At 42.9% G+C, this 16894-nt stretch overlaps 1 protein-coding gene across 5 annotated transcripts in view; it reads right to left on the bottom strand.

Annotated features, from left to right (window-relative positions):
• Positions 1–16894, bottom strand: part of foxp2 (forkhead box P2) — a 460612-nt gene that overhangs the window by 390884 nt on the left and 52834 nt on the right. The window contains exon 1 of one of the 5 annotated variants that reach the window (XM_038780771.1): positions 89–110. The exons of the other annotated variants lie outside the window; for them this stretch is intronic. The gene's annotated coding sequence lies outside the window, so the exon portion shown is untranslated. Of the gene's footprint in view, positions 1–88; positions 111–16894 lie in introns of those variants that run through there. 5 annotated transcript variants of the gene reach the window in all.

Raw genomic sequence — 16894 nt, 5'->3', positions numbered from 1 at the left:
CTACATCCAATCGTCGGGCATTACACGATTAAAATAGAATCTAAACAATCTACATGTTTTTTAGTCTTGCATTAAAAAAAAATCTCACATTAAAAGCACAAATTCAAACACTCTATTTCATGTATTATCCAGTATTATCCAGCTTCGACAACTGTGAATGACTGTAGCTTATTTAAAATATTCAGTATCTTGATTCTGTCAGTATTTTACAGCATTCTTTATGAAAGACTGTTGTTTAATGATGCACAGCTAATCATACTAAATTAAAATTTTGTAAGTGAGTTACAAATCACGCAGTATCAGCCTGTGATAAATAGTGCAAAGGGCTTCCTTTTTTGGGCGACTAAATAAAATTTTGCCTCAAAGGCATTTGAAGAGAAATGCCCTTGCTGAAAACATCACAGATATTGCCTAGTTTTAAATCTACTGGCTGATATTCATTTATTTTTGTGACATTTAAAACATTTAATACTGTCCTTCGTCGGAAGTAATTAAGCCCATGCATGAGCAGCAATCAAACTGTTCACTTGAAGATGACTTAAAACTCAATTTTAACATAGGCAAATAAATGAAAGATATAAAATTAATTTTCCAGGCATGTATTAGATATGAAAGCTGGAAATAAAATCTATCAAGAATATCACTAATGATTGTGCTAAAAACAGCATAAATTATGCATATCACTTTCTCTCCTGTAATAAATGTTTTATCATTTTCACTGCATAACTGTACTGTATTTTGAGGCTAGCAAGGAGGTGTCCTGCTAAGATCAGTTGAAATCCTTACAGTAAATAAAATAGCCACAATGACCTCACAAACTGCAACCTGAAGATCTAGGATCTACACTCTGCTGACTCTTGAGGTCACCAATTTTCCCCAAAGGCCCTAACACTTGAGTTATCACACAACACTGCAAACACAAAAACAAGCTCCCCTTCGCCTTTAAAAAAAAAATCAAGTCCACTGTCATCTGAAGCACCCAGACAAGACATTCTAGATTACATTCCCCTTCAGCTAGTCAGATCAAATTGAGTTCACACTCAAAATGCATAAACGATAATGTGCTCTGTTAATTCTGATTACCAGGCCAATAAAATAAGAATCAAATAATATTACTTGCATTATCGCGTGCTATAATTCTGGCATACAAAACCACAGATAAAAATCCTCAAATCACACAAATTGAATTTTTAAAAAATATTTACACAACAAAAGGTGGATGCTCCTGAACACAACAGAAGCTTCATTTTCCACCACTTGCCAGGTGTACGTGAGAACGTACTGGATACAAATAAAATAAATATGCAAGTAGTTACACAAAAGCTGACAGCCGCTATAGCTACAGTAAACAACCACTGAACCAGATGTGTTTACGAACAAACAGTCCAGGTTGCACTTCTTATTGAACATTAACCAAAAAGATAATAGGAATGGAAAATGTGACACATGGTGTTGACGAGCCCTTACAAGAAAAGAAGAAAGCAAGCATATTTTCAAACCCCATCACTAATGATCACTCACATCCATTGCACATTGAATAGGTAAAGTATTTTTTTAAAAGATTTAGAAGGGAAGGAAAGCTGGATTAGTTTAGCTGTGGGTTAGCCACAGGACACAGTTCTTTCTGGAAAAAAAAGTCACTGAAGGAATCATTGGGAAAATAATTGCAGAGTCAACAATGCTATCTCCTTACACAAGGTACTGCCACTTTACGATAATACAGCAAAACTACAACACCATTGATTGCACATACAGTGCTTTCTGATGGGAAGCAACACATCTCGGTGAACAATCTGCCACATCTGGAGCCATACAACAAGATGACACTTATTGCTTGATTCGCCAATTAGAAAATATCTCTTTCGGTGACTACCAGTTTGTTTAGAAATTGACATTTAAGACGGGATGATTTTTTTTTGGAGTATTGATGGTCTGGGAGAGAGGGAGTTCCTTTTGAACGCAGCAGCAATTTACACAAAATGTATAAATATTTGTTGAGGGAGTTCTCTGCTGTTCAAAGCACATTCACTTAACTCCCTCACACCCTAATAATCGCTTTGCTATTGTACAACACATGAAGGAGTCGCAAGACTTCACTTTCAAACAGCAGTGAACTCCTAAATTATATGGTCAATCAGATCATTTTGAAAAAAAAATCTGCGGGACATTCATTCATGTTCTTAGGAGGATTATATACTTTGATATTGTAGGTTTGAGGAAATGTGTACGTTTGAGTGAAACTTTATTCTGCTTAAGTGATAACTTAGCTGAGATGTTTAGGTTTACTATTGTCAATGTTCCTGTTTATTTTTAATAATCTTCTTTGGACATGAAATTATTTCAAGTTTCCATTGTAATAAATTCATGTTCTTGGATCTACATTTTTTTTTCTCACTGTCTAAAACTTCAGGGTTTAATGCTTCTCATAGCAACTATTATTTTTGTTTCTTTGCATTCCTTTTTTGTTCAAACTAGAAAAACATGAGAACCTCCACTTGTGAACCAAGCAGGCTTGTAGGTTTAAATCCTGGCTAAGGTATTCAAACATGTTGCATGAGCATTTGGATGAACTCTGTATCTAAACCTTATGGTTCCTTGGCCGAGTGATTCGGCAGGGGCCCATTATCGTTAAGTGGCTAAACAGTTTGCCAGCACTGCTTAAAGATAGCCTGCAGCTCTTAAAGGGGTCCTTTGAGGCTGGTGCAGGGAGCCACGCCTAAAGAGGATCTGACGTGGAAAAGCTGGGCAACAAGTGATGAGAAGGCCGCAAGGCTTTTGCATGTGTTTCTGTAGGCCTTGGTGGAGGAGGCAGAAAGAAGGGGAGAAGCCCTGTATCTACAGTGGTTGGGACAGGAGGACGGAGGCAGGGGATGCAATTGTATTTGGTACTCCACTTACACGGCCCAAAGCCAACTGGAACAAATAACTATGAAGGACAATGTCTGCAATCAATCCCCAAGGGCTTAAATTCAGAGCTGCCAGAATTTAATGACCTCAGTTAAGTGGTCACGGGCAGTGAATGCATCTTCAAATGCCACTTCCAACCAGCTGCACCAGTAGCCTCAGCCCCTACTCAAATTACTCGACCGCATCGCTCAGTTACAATGGGGTGCGATCTACTGGCCATATCACACTGGGCACATAATCGAGTGGGCCGGTGAGATAGCGGGAGAGGCCAAAATCAGGAACCACACCAGGTGCCGATCGGTTTGCGATCTGACCGGCTCGCTCCCGTTGACAAGATCCGGATGCCTTCGCGACGTGGCAAGGAGCCAATAATCATCAATTCAGACAAATCTCCATCCCATTAAAGGGAAGGACCACTATCGATCGGCCTCCGGCGATCTAACCGCCTATCAGTGAGCGGCCATGCCAGTGCTGTTTACACCTATTTGAAAACATATCGCTGTGAACTGGCTGCTGTGGGGATCCAAGGAGGTGAGCAGCCGTCTTCAAATCGGGCAGTCAGCCACCGGCACCGACAGCGCTGCCCCAGTGCACGAATGGGGCAGAGGGGGCATTGTTGGGGGTGTCGCCCCGGAACGGGGATCGTCTATACCCATAATGGGGGCAGATGTCTGTCCCACTGAACACCCCCCGTGACAGAGCCCCGTCCATGGTAATATAGCGATGGTCACTTTTGTTTTGTTACCTGTGTGGGAGGTAACATGTGCTACTCAATCCTTGGCAAATGAAGAGGTCATCTGAATCTCGATGAAGAAGACTCGAACTCATCCAGTAGTAACAAAAGGTTTAGTGAGTAACTATAACAATAATTGCATGAGTTCTTTACTTTAACTTTGATACTAGTGATAAGGTTAACAAGATCTAACTACAGTAACCTAAACTCCAGAAGCATCAACACCACAGGGGTAGCAGGCAACATTAGAACACCCAAGAACTGGGCCTCAGCACTGAGGATATTCCCATGACCAGAGAGTGGGTGTGTGAACCAGGGAGGGAACCAGTGCCCAGTCCAGCTGACGTTATTAGCGGGTCTGGGGTCTGGTGCCCAGGAGGCCATCTTTGCGGACAGTGGTGTGTGTCAAAGACGTGCTAGATGGTACCCTGAGTGTTGGCAGGGGATGAGAGAGTGGAGGATGCTTGGGGGACCCGAGGGTACGTCATAACTGATTGTCAATCTGGCACCTTCTCCAATTCCTCACGGATATTACATTATGGATGATATCTTGGACCAAACGGTGACCTTGGCAGGCCAGGCGGCCAGACATTGGAGAAGCTGGCAGCAACATTGTCGATAGAGGCTCGAGGCGGCTGCCCATTTGCAGGCCCCGCCCTCACCTGCCTGCCTGCTGAGTTTGCCCTAACACCTATCACCTGCACATGTTATGCCTTGGGGTGGGGAGGCATGGGGGGGGGGGGGTGTCAGGGTGTGCTGGGGCATGTCACGGCATTGTGCTGGCGGGGGGGGGGGGGGGGGCTAATAGGCAGGACTGGTGCCAGAGGGCCAATGCCAACTCACCCTTGCGGCTCAGAGCTTTGTGCACAGTCTGGAACTCATTCTTTCTAACATGTCAGCCAACCATGATGGCCAATGTCACAGCAGCCCCCAGCACCAGTGACAAACTGAAAGCTCAGATTGTTGCCACCATGTGGTGTGGATTGCAATGTGCAAAGGGGCTTGAAGTGTCACAGCCCAGGAATCTTCTCCTGGACACAATACCAGCATTAGCGAGATGCCATACCAAGGGGCTGGCAATGGCTCTCTGGAGTACAAACCTACTGCCTGCTCTAAGAATGACAGCATTAATTCTCCAACTCCATTAGTTCCCTTGCTGTTGCCCGTCAAGCAACTGGCCCAGACTGCTCCCGCCCAGTCAGCTTTCTATGTGTCTATACTTGGGTTGAATGGGATCATAGGTTATGGGGAGAAAGCAGGATTAAGCTATTGAGTTGGATGATCAGCCATGGTCATGATAAATGGCAGAGCAGGCTTGAAGGGCCAAAAGGCCTCCTTCTACTCCTATCTTCTATGTATCTAAGTCCAAGATCATGTGCAGTCTCCTGCACTGCAAGACAACAGTCATCCACGAGCCAATCTACAGTATGCTGGATAACATTGTGTGGAGCACGAGAACAGGCGAAAAGACACATAAAAATAGGGGCTGGTTTAGCACACTGGGCTAAATAGCTGGCTTTTAAAGCATATCAAGACAGGCCAGCAGCAGTTCAATTCCCATACCAGCCTCCCTGAACAGGCGCCAGAATGTGGCGACGAGGGGCTTTTCACAGTAACCATTGAAGCCTACTCGTGACAATAAGCAATTTTCATTTTCATTTCATTTTCAAAACAGGCTCTAAGGAAATGCACAAGGATGATTTATTCAGTTTTTTTGCAATATAATTTTTTTTTTTGGGATGTTTGAAATGTAAGAAATAAGCCATGTGGGCCCTCAAACCTGCTCCACCATTCAATAAGATCTTCAATCTCAACACTTTTCCACCCAATCCCTCAAATCCCTTACAGCCAAAAGATCTATTGATCTCAGCCTTGATTATACTCAACAGCTGAGCAACCACAGCCCATTGGGCAGAAAATTCCAAAGGTTCCAACCCGCTGAGTGATGAAATGTCTCCTCATTTCAGTCCTAAGGGCCAACTCCTTAACTTGGGACTATGAACACTCTAGACCAGTGCTTCTCAAACTGAACCAGGGGAAACAGCATCTCAATGTTTACGCTCTCAAGCCCTCTCAGAATCAGCTATGTTTCATTCAGATCATTTTTCATTCTTCTAAACTCCAGAGAGCATAGGTCCATTCTACTCAAACACCTCTTATCAGACAATTCTCTCACCTTGTGAATTAATCTGGGGAACCTTTGTTGCAACCACCCGAAGTATAATTATTCCTTCGGTATTGTGTCCAGAACTGTACTCACTACCCCAGGTGTGGTCTCAACAAAGCTATACATTTGAAACAAGATTTGCTCAATCTTATACTCCAGCTTTAAAGAACATTCTTTAAAAAAAATTAGTTCATGGGATGTACGAATCATTGGCTTAGCCAACATTTATTGCCCATCCCTAATTGACATTCAAAAGATGGTGGTGAACTATCTGCTTGAACATTCAGTCAATGTGGTCTTGGTACATCCACAGTGCTGTTCGGAAAGGAGTTTCAAGATTTTGACCCTGTGAGCGTGAATGAATATACCATTCACTATCGTCTTGTATGTAACTTTATGTGGTTTGGGGATAAGGGTACCCACATTCAATAGTTTCTCTACAGTTTTGAAAAAAGTTATGTTCTCCAATCTTGCTGCACACTTCACATTTTCACCCGTCTCCATTTACGACCTCCTTGCCAAGTCATTTTATGTCTATCCCTTGGCAAACTCTTTGTGTGTGACTGATCACCCCAAAACAGAGTCTCCGTTGCCGGGAACAATCCCACTATCAAACGGGGCTCTCTTTGCCTCGGGGAGGAAAGGCACGCCAAGGCCGCACTTACCTCACTTCCTGCACGGCTGGGCTCAACTCGTCAAGGCAGGAAGGGATCAGGGTGCCATTTTGAAATGCCACCCCGATCTCTCGACCGCCCCACCGCCATCTTCAAACACCCCCCCCCCCCCCCCCCCAACAACCTAATGTATCTGTTAAGGGGTCTTCGAACTCCCACTTCACCCCAGCTCATAAGGGCAAGGCAACCCCGCGCAAAATCCCTGGCGCAGGCAACCTGGCACCCGGGGGCCTTGGCAAAGCCAGCAAGATCCAGATTGTGATGTCTCGGAAGATGTCGTTAGATCGTGCGAGGCAAGATTTAATGGTCTCATTGCGTCTCTGAGTCAGGTGCGACGAGGCCGTTCGATCGAGCACTTTGTGTCTCCCTCACAGCTTCCTTTTCGACTTAGCTTCGTATCATCAGCAATGTCGGACCAGGTACATTTTATCCCTTCCTCTATGTCATTAATATAGATTTTACTAATCCTTGTGACCCACTAGTACAGCCTGCCAAACTAAAAACCCTTTTATTCCTACTTGGGCTGTTATAGAGCCAGTGCGGTCCACAGCACAGAAATTACCCTTCGGCCCATCGCATCTGCACTGATCAAAAACAACCACCTAATTATTCTATTCCCATTTTCCAGCACTTGACCCATAGCCTTCTGTTCTTCAGAAGCAATCATAGAATTTACAGTGCAGAAAGAGGCCATTCAGCCCATCGGGTCTGCAGCGGCCCTTGGAAAGAGCGCCCACACCTCCACCCTATCCCCGTAACCCAGTAATCCCACCTAACGTTTTTGGACACTCAGGGCAATTTAGCGTGGCCAATCCACGTAACCTGCACATCTTTGGACTGTGGGAGGAAACCGGAGCACCCGGAGGAACCACGCAGACATGGGGAGAAAGTGCAGACTCTGCACAGACAGTGACCCAAGCCGGGAATCGAGCCTGGGACCCTGGAGCTGTGACATGCTTTTAGGTAATTTGGACATTCTGAATTCTCCCTCCGTGAACCCGAACAGGCGCCGGAATGTGGCGACTAGGGGCTTTTCACAGTAACTTCATTGCAGTGTTAATGTAAGCCTACTCGAGACAATAAAAAGATTATTATTATTATGACACAGAGGGAAGATAATCTGTGGGATTGTTGGTGGATGGGAAATTGGGGTTGTAGCTACGGTATCGTATTCAGATCAGTACTTCCAGCACAGTCCAAGCATAAAGGGGCTCTCCAAATTGCTTCCTTCCTGCCTCTGACTCCTCCGCGTGCTTTTGTTCTCTTTCTCGTGGTCCTGTTCAGCAGCTGGTTACTGTATAGCTGATGGAAAGAGGTGTCACCTTTTTAATGATGAGGTTGTGCAGCATGCTCCCAGCCCCCAGAAATTGCCACACGTGCCCAGCCAAGTATTGTCGTGTTCTTCCAGATTAGGTCAAGCAATGGAAGCATCAAATTTGTGCGGTTTACAGCTTTAATTTTATACACACTGCACATCTGTGCATGGATCATGTAACTGCGTCATGAGCCATGTTGTCACCAGATAGTCCTTGTTGCTCAGTAGCCATCCTGTGCTTTGCTAAGTTGCCTCAAATGCAGCTGGCAGAGCAGGAGGTATGACTGCTACCAGGGTACCCGGCTTCAAACTGACTGAGTTACTGCTCGTGCTCACACACTAGTGGGATGTTAAGGAAATGGAAACTCTTTTGGCTCTCGTATAGGGTCTGGTTGACATATGGAGTCAGAATACAGGAGGGAGATAGAGAACCTAGTGGAGTGGTGTAATGACAACAATCTCTCCCTCAATGCCAGCAAAACTAAATAGCTGGTCATTGACTTCAGGAAGCAAAGTATCGTACACAACCCTGTCTGCATCAACGGGGCCGAGGTGGAGATGGTTGATAGCTTCAAATTCCTGGGTGTGCACATCACCAAAAATCTGTCCTGGTCCACCCACATCAATGCTACCACCACGAAAGCACAACATCACTTATACGTCCTCAGGAAACTAAGGAAATTCGGCATGTCCATATTAACCCTTACCAACCTTTACAGGTGCACCATAGAAAGCATCCTACGTGGCTGCATCACAGCCTGGTATGGCAACTGCTTGACCCAAGACCACAAGTAACTTCTGAGAGTCGTGAACACAGCCCAGACAATCATGCAATCCTGCCTCCCATCCATTGACTCAATCTCCATCTCCCGCTGCTTGGGGAAAGCGGGCAGCATAATCAAAGACCCCTCCCACCCGGCTTACTCACTCTTCCAACTTCTTCCATCAGGCAGGAGATACAAAAGTCTGAGAACACACACGAACAGATTCAAAAACAGCTGTTACCAGACTCCGAAACGGCCCTCTTATGGACTGACCTGATTAATATTACACTCCTGTACGTTTCACCCGATACCGGTGTCTATGTATTTACATTGTGTACCTTGTCTTGCCCTTTTACGTATTTTCTTTTCATGTACTAAATGATCTGTTTGATCTGCACGCAGAAAAATACGTTTCACAGTACCTCGGTACATGTGACAATAAACAAATCCAAATCCACATTGTGCAAACAGTTAAGGTCTGTGGGAAGCCTGCAATTCTAGCAAAACTACAAGTCTGCTCCACCTGCTTGTCCCTGGTAAGAGAGAGTGAAATGTAGTTAGCTCGCTTGAAATAAAGAGACTCAGCAACTTCATTTACCCAACAGTGGACAGCAAACTGCAAAAAACTGAAAAATATGTTCAATGCAACCTACTAGTGCAACCATATCTGGGAAGATTTGATTTGTCCGCAAAAAAGGCAAAGTTCTTCAGAACCTGCCATACCACTGCCTGCAGGCCTTTGCAACTTCAACCATGTATAGGAAGCAGCAAAGACTTGTAAAAATGTTGCACTAACAAGGACAAAATTATTCAGCGACTAAAACAATTCTATGTAATGTTGGCATGCCGTCTTTCCTCTTACAGAATGCGTGTGCAGCAGTGCGAGCTTATGAGCGGGCATTGGCTGCATCTCCAAAATGACACCGTTAGTATCAAATAAATGTTGCACGTTGATTGGCATAATGTGTCTGCATTGCACACTTTCCATGGAGGTTCAGTCCGTGTGCTTTACAGATGCTGAACCAATATAGCTTCTGGCCCTATTTACTCCGCAAGTCTGCACAAGCACTGTGGATGCCATTTTGGTACTCAAAGCACACTCACAGCACTCAACAAAACAGCACTAACGAGCCCAATGTCTCTCCCATGGGCTCATTCAATTACATCTTCCAACACCGGGAATAATGGATGTTAGGGTTTGGGCCAATCAGTCTCTTGGTACATCTAAAATGTGTAATATGTCCTGCTAACTGGAGAGAAAAAGATATCCCAATTGCAGTGAAGTACAGGGTGTGGTGACCAAGCTCGGCTGAGAGCAGGACTCCAAGACCACGTTAAAAAGGAAATCAGTCAACACTTTATATTTGGTCATATCACCATACGAGAATTAAAACAAGACAAATTGAAACAAGGCATTTGTCCACACCTTCAACCAACAACCACAATATGCCAACAAAGGAAGTAACTTGGGGTACCTGCAGCACAGAGACTATTACGAGGGATGAACATTGCAAGCACAAGAAGCTAGAGGGCTACGGGGAGAATGCAAATCAGCAGTAAGAGTTTTGAATTGCTAAGGCAAAGAACCAACACTAACCCGATGGGCTAATTTGCCCTCCCTCTGTGCTGCAAACCTCGATGGCTCTAACTTATTAACAGCCCCATTGTCATCAGTTGGAAAGCACAATGTTACACTGAGGAAAACAAATCCATTGGAAAATTAGCCAGCCCCATTACCACCCACAAAACCATCCTTTTCGAAGCACTGAAAACATACATTCAAATATAGACAAATTATTTTTCTCCTTGCCACCTCGGGAGGAGAAAAAAAATCTGCCAGAGTGTATCACCTGTCAACAACTGTCATTCAATGGAAATCAAGTTGCCAAACAAGTAGGGAAGACAAAATTCTGACTGTGCATTTTTACTATCACATGCAAGGTATCTTTTTCACATTAATAAAACAGTAAAATCACATATTTTAGCTTAATAAAAATGGTCAATGTATACAGAGAAAATGACAATGCCACATTATCCCATCTGCATACATTTGTATATTCCACGAGCAGAGGTGTCTTAAGGGTTGAAAGTGGAAGAGAAAATTGTGGGTTGGCGGGGCGGCAATTGCCTGTTTTATGCTACTGTCCAAGACCAATTTTGACCCCTCAATCTCAAAACTTAAAACTTTTTCGTGAACCTCAATGTGTCCTCGTTTCCGGCCATTGGTGTCCCCAAACTGGCAACAGCATGCTCCTCTTAACTTTAGTTCATGCAAATCCTTTCCCCTGCTCTTGTTACAATTAGATTCCGTCACAGACTTCTCCAAAACAGGACCGAGAAAATGTGATTGATTAAACTAATTTAGCAGTAGGAGTTTAATAGTGAGGGGAAATGTGTGCCTTAATTGCCAGCAAAATGATGATTATTGCTGAGGGAAAACTTCCTTTGCCCTTCTCTAAAGAAGAATTATTTATTATATATTGAAAAAGTAAACATCTTTTTAAAACTCAGCAATGTTAATTTCACCTTTGAAGTCGAAAGTTAGCAAAGTAGAAATCATACATAAATTCTAATAAAATCATTACTGTTTATATTTTAATCTTGATATTTTAGCGATGTTTAAAGTGATATTTTAATTTATTTGCAATCTTTTCTTATTTATTGACAAAATATTCAAGCCCTGTCTTGACTCTATTCAAAGAACAGGAAGAAAAGTCCTTGAGATGCTCGATAAGTTTACTGTGCTCAAGTCCATGACTACAGTGGCCAATCCTACTCATTTTGCTGACGACAGTGCAATGATAAATCTATCAACAATTATTTAAACCGTTCAACATATGTGTGTGCACACAAAACATGGCATAACTGACACTTTAGTTGTTTCCATTATTCATTAGGTACGTAGTCATGGTCTTCATGAAAATTTTCCCTTATTGAGAAGGGAGAAGGGCTGTTTGTCAGTTTTATCACATCATCGTCTGACTTAATGCAGAGATGACTTGATAATGCAATTTGGTGTGACATGTCATCGGATGGTGCATTTGTAAACAAAAAAAGTTTGTCAGAATCTATTTTTGCAAAGACGTTGCTTCTTTAACAGGCATATTTAGTGGAATTCTGCATTTCAATATATCATTTTGCATCATCTTCCTTTTTTAAAAATAAATTTAGCGTATCCAATTCATTTTTCCAATTAAGGGGCAATTTAGCGTGGCCAGTTCACCTATCCTGCACATCTTTGGGTTGTGGGGGCGAAACCCACGCAAACACGAGGAGAATGTGCAAACTCCACACGGACAGTGACCCAGAACTGGGATCGAACCTGGGACCTCGGCACCGTGAGGCAGCAGTGCTAACCACTGCGCCATCGTGCTACCCTACCATAATCTTTCTGATGTTCTGCTGATATTTCCTCTCAATATATATTTTTCAACTTAAAATTTTTCATTCATAATAAAAATGACATTAAAATCAAACGGCCCAGAAAACAGATATCAAACAGTACAATACAGCACAAAAGGAAACAATTAAAAAGCACCCAACCGAACTTAGAAATCCCACCCAAAGACTAAAATTACCCACCCCCAATAATAATAACTAATCCCATTTCCACCGTTGCTTCCATATTAACGGTTTACTACACCATTTTTCTAAACATTAAGGTGGTGTACACATATAACCCTTATAAATCAAACTCTTCTGCATAGATCAGAATACTTAATTAACAGTTTTATGGAGACAGCAGTATTTGTACTGAACAATAATGTATGTTAAAAAAACTTGATTATTTCACTCAAGTTATTTCACGATCACACATGTACCATGACTCAGACAGGAAAGAATATTCATTTTTGATTGAAAGGTCATATCTTCGTAACCTTTAGGCACAAGCTGTAGGCCAGGGCACATTATAAAATTATGTTTTTTTAACACGTAAAGACTCTTCTCCAATTAAAGCAAAAATGCATTATGTGACAATCATACATACGTTGCTATATATCTCCTCAAAGATAACTACTATATTTTACATTTCAAAGTCTCTATCGTTGTAATTAATCTTAGAGCTTTCAGACCATCTACAAAAGTGACAGGAGTACTATATGCACAAGATTGAATTTTCCCCTTCCGAAACAACTTGAATTCGAAGGTTACTTAGTGTTACAATATTTACTTGCAAAATTGTGTTGTTACCAAGGGTATAATGGATGGTGGCAATGCAGGTTTACGCAAGAATGAGTGAAGCATGAGGCGTTAGCCATGTGTTTGACATGTTTCAAATTGCTATAATCCAGCATTAAATACACCCAGCAATTCATGCTATCCTTTGCAGCTGCAATTGTGAATTAAACATGCCTTACTGCATATTATACTTCTGTACAAATTGTACTCCTACTAATACTCATGCAACTTTCTGACTTCACTTTTTGCATTTAATGCTTACCAGCTTAGCGAGCTTGCTTTACGCAGATATATTCCATTTAAAAATCATTATTTACTGTTTACTGACATGTGCAGCTGCCATTGTGTGATACATTCATTAAAGTCATGTTTAGAACTGTAGCCGAAATAATGAAAACAGCACTGATCTGGTCAACAAGCTTTTAGAGTCTGTTTATAGAACATTGCAAAATATTTGTTGAGTGGTCAAGTGTATTAGCTTTGTTGGCCTAATGTAGCTGTGTGTGTCACCATATGCATTGTTTGAGCCATTATTCTTTATTCCTTTTAAGCACAACAGTTTATTTTTAACATTATCTTTAATTGTTAGTTGCAGAAAGCAGTCCAAACCATCACAGCAAAAATGGATAACAGATTTAAGTCCTCAAATACAGCTTTTAAGGATATATTACAGTAAAATATGAAGTCATTAATGCAGGATGACTTTATTTAATATAAGCCTGAAAAACATTGAAACAGAGAAAATAGATGCAGGAGGAGGCCATTCAGCCCTTCGAGCCTGCTGCGCCATTCATTATGATCATGGCTGATCATCAAGTTCAATACCGTGATCCTGCCTTCCCACCATAATCATGGGTCCCTTCAGCCCCAAGAGCTATATCTAATACCTTCTTAAAATTACACAACATTTTGGCCTCATCTACTTTCTGTGGTAGCGAATTCCACAGATCCACCACTTTCTGGGTGAAGGAATTTCTCCTCACCTCAGAATCTACCCTGTCTAATCCTGTTAGAACTTTGTAAGTTTCTGCGAGATCCTCTCTCACTCTTCTAAACTTCAATGAATAGAATCATTATCAACTTAGTCTCTCCTCACATGACATTATACATGTTGAGTATGACAGTCCAGCCATCCCAGGAATCAGCCTGGTAAACCTCCAACTCAAGGACAGCCTTCCTCCGATAAGGACACCAAAACTGCACACTCCTGGTGTGGCCTCACCAGTACCCTATACAATTGCAATCAAACATCTCTATTCATATACTTAAATCCTCTCACTATGGAGGCCAACATGCCATTTGCCTTCTTTACTGCCTACTGTACCTGCGTGCTTACTTTCAGCGACTATGCACGAGGACACCAAGGTCTCGCTGACTATCACCTCTCTCAATTTACACCCATTCAAATAATAATCTGCCTTCCTATTTTTGCTACTTAAACTTTACAATTAGAAACACAGGGTTAGTTGCGTTGGTGGTTAAATTTGTCATTGGTTGGTACTAAATACCGTGGGCAGCACGGTAGCTTAGTGGCTAGCATTATTGCTTCACAGCTCCAGGGTCCCAGGTTCGATTCCGGCTTTGGGTCACTGTGCGGAGTCTGCACGTTCTCCCCGTGTGTGCATGGGTTTCGTTCGGGTGCTCCGGTTTCCTCCCACAGTCCAAAGATGTGGAGGTTAGGTGGATTGGCCAGGCTAAATTGCCCTTAGGGTCCAAAATTGTCCTTAGTGTTGGGTGGGGTTAGTGGGTTATGGGGATGGGGGAGGGAGGGGAGGGGGGGGAGGGGGGGAGGGGGGAGTATGGGATTGGGTAGGGTGCTCTTTCCAAGAGCTGGTACGGACTCGATGGGCCTAATGGCCTCCTTCTGCACTATAAATTCTATGATCTATCTATGTGGAATAGAATTGATGCATCTCGGGTTAACCACCAGTTCAAGGGCAATGGGGGATGGGCAACGAATGCCGGCGCGCCCGCATCCCTTCAAAGAATGAAAAAATGAGGCACGGCAACAGCGTGGTGAGGTCCCCACTAGCCACTAGCACCTAGTTAAATACCCCACCAAACCCTCTATGGGGAAGAGCTCAGGAATCTGCCCTCCACTTAGGCAAAACTCGAAATTGTTCACTCTGAACAAAAAGGAAGAAAAGTAAAACAACGAATAAACAAGAACACATTGGCTAACTTTACTAAAGAATGTTTTGAAACAATAAATGTTCCCAAATATTAGCACTTCGAAAAAGCCAACATCACACTCAACATGTATAATGGCACAGCCTGGCTGTGTGCCTCTTTGCTTTTGATGTACTACATTGCACAATGGCAGACGTTGTTAAACAAAGGTATCCATCACAACTAATTTCAATTGTTCCATTTCATTTTAGTTTTCAAAGGTATGGTTGTAAATTAAACTTTAATAAACCATTAGACTCGCTGATAAAATATTTGACTGAAACCAATTAACTTATTTTCAAAACATTGTTGTGAATATAACATTGTGGCTTCCTAGCCGAACTGAAAATCCATAAAAATATAAAATATAGCAACATTTTATGATACAACCCATGATGGAGCCTTGTATCGGTCACAAACCTTCAATCAGAATGATGGTTCTTGATTTTGCATCAATTATGTATGCTGGTGAGAACCATTTTTACTGTTGTGTGTGAACTGCCCAAAGCAATGTTGAAAAGTCTGTCCAGTCTCAGTATTCCACTTCAAATTCTGCTTGGAAGATATATTCCCCATCCACTTAACATCTCCTGCACCTTATGCCTCTTGTGATCTGGTGTATTTCTTTAGACACTGCAAGATTGGCATCCATTGCCTATTTTCCCCTTGGATTAAATGTCCTTGGGCAGCACAGTGGTTAGCACTGCTGCCTCACAGCGCCAGGGACCCGGGTTCGATTCCGGCCATGGACGACTGTCTGTGTGGAGTTTGCACATTCTCGCCGTGTGTGCGTGGCTTTCTTCCGGGTGCTCCGGTTTCCTGCCATAGTCCAAAGATGTGTGGGTTAGGTGGATTTCCCCTCAGTGCCCGAAGATGTCCAGGTTAGGTTACGGGGTTAGGGCGGGGAAGGGGGCCTCGGTAAATTGCTCTTTCAGATGGTCGGTGCAGACTGGATGGGCCGAATGGCCTACTTCTGCACTTTAGGGATTTTATGGATCCTTGATCAGGTGAGGCACTCGACACTCTCCTGTGTCAGAAGAGTTGAGCATCGAACAATTATGACGCGTTGTCCCTGATTAACCAATTACATGTTCACAGGATTAAATAGCTCAGAAATCATTGTTAGGTCGGTGTGTACCATGTGTCTCCTCATATGTGAAAATATGTTGAACCCTTCTGAATTTTGCATGCCTCGACTTCCCAAAGGCAACCAATGGAATTCTGCGGCTGAGGTTTTGGCATTTCACACAGTTCGGCTGTCTGAAGAATTCTTATTGTGACTTTCCTTCCTCCGGACAGTCAGTCTGTTGCTCTGCTCTCTCAGAGAGGTGAAGCCTCTCCCCATGCACAATGCAACCACTATCCATTGCAGCCAGTTGAGCAGCATTGCATTGGCCATTTCTTCCAGCCCTGGCCCACTCAGTATTCATTTGGCCACATTCGCCTCACTATTTCAAGCACCGTCTAATGGAACATCAAATTGTGCATATGTTAAACCCCCCAACCAGGACGGTTGCCCATGCTACACTTTGGCTAGGGACAAATCTACCCCTCCCAGCATCCATAAATAAGAGTGATCCGACACTTTATAGAGTACAGTGTACCTGGTCATACTAACATCAGACTCTACCCTGTGGCTGGCCACTCATTCAGTATAATGATCTGTAATTGTAGCACTGGATTATCTGCATGTGGAGTCACTGCAAAGTCAGTAATGCCTAACGACAGTACTCAATCTCCCCTGTAATGTCCAAGACTTATTTTAGATAATAATTGCTTTGTGTCTCCACTCAATTATTCATTGTTGAGATGCGAGCATCGCTGGTGAAGGAACGGAGATATATTTCCAGGTCAGGATAGTGCAGGGGTGGGCAAACTACGGCCCGCGGGCCGCATGCGGCCCGCCAAAGGTCTTTATGCGGCCCACCAAGTCATTAAAAAAAAACATTTTTTTTAAAAACTTTTTTTTTTTAATTTTTAATTATT

The sequence above is a fragment of the Scyliorhinus canicula genome, chromosome 20 (assembly GCF_902713615.1).
Source record: "Scyliorhinus canicula chromosome 20, sScyCan1.1, whole genome shotgun sequence".
Taxonomy (NCBI): domain Eukaryota; kingdom Metazoa; phylum Chordata; class Chondrichthyes; order Carcharhiniformes; family Scyliorhinidae; genus Scyliorhinus; species Scyliorhinus canicula.
This window is presented reverse-complemented; position numbering and strand designations above follow the sequence as displayed.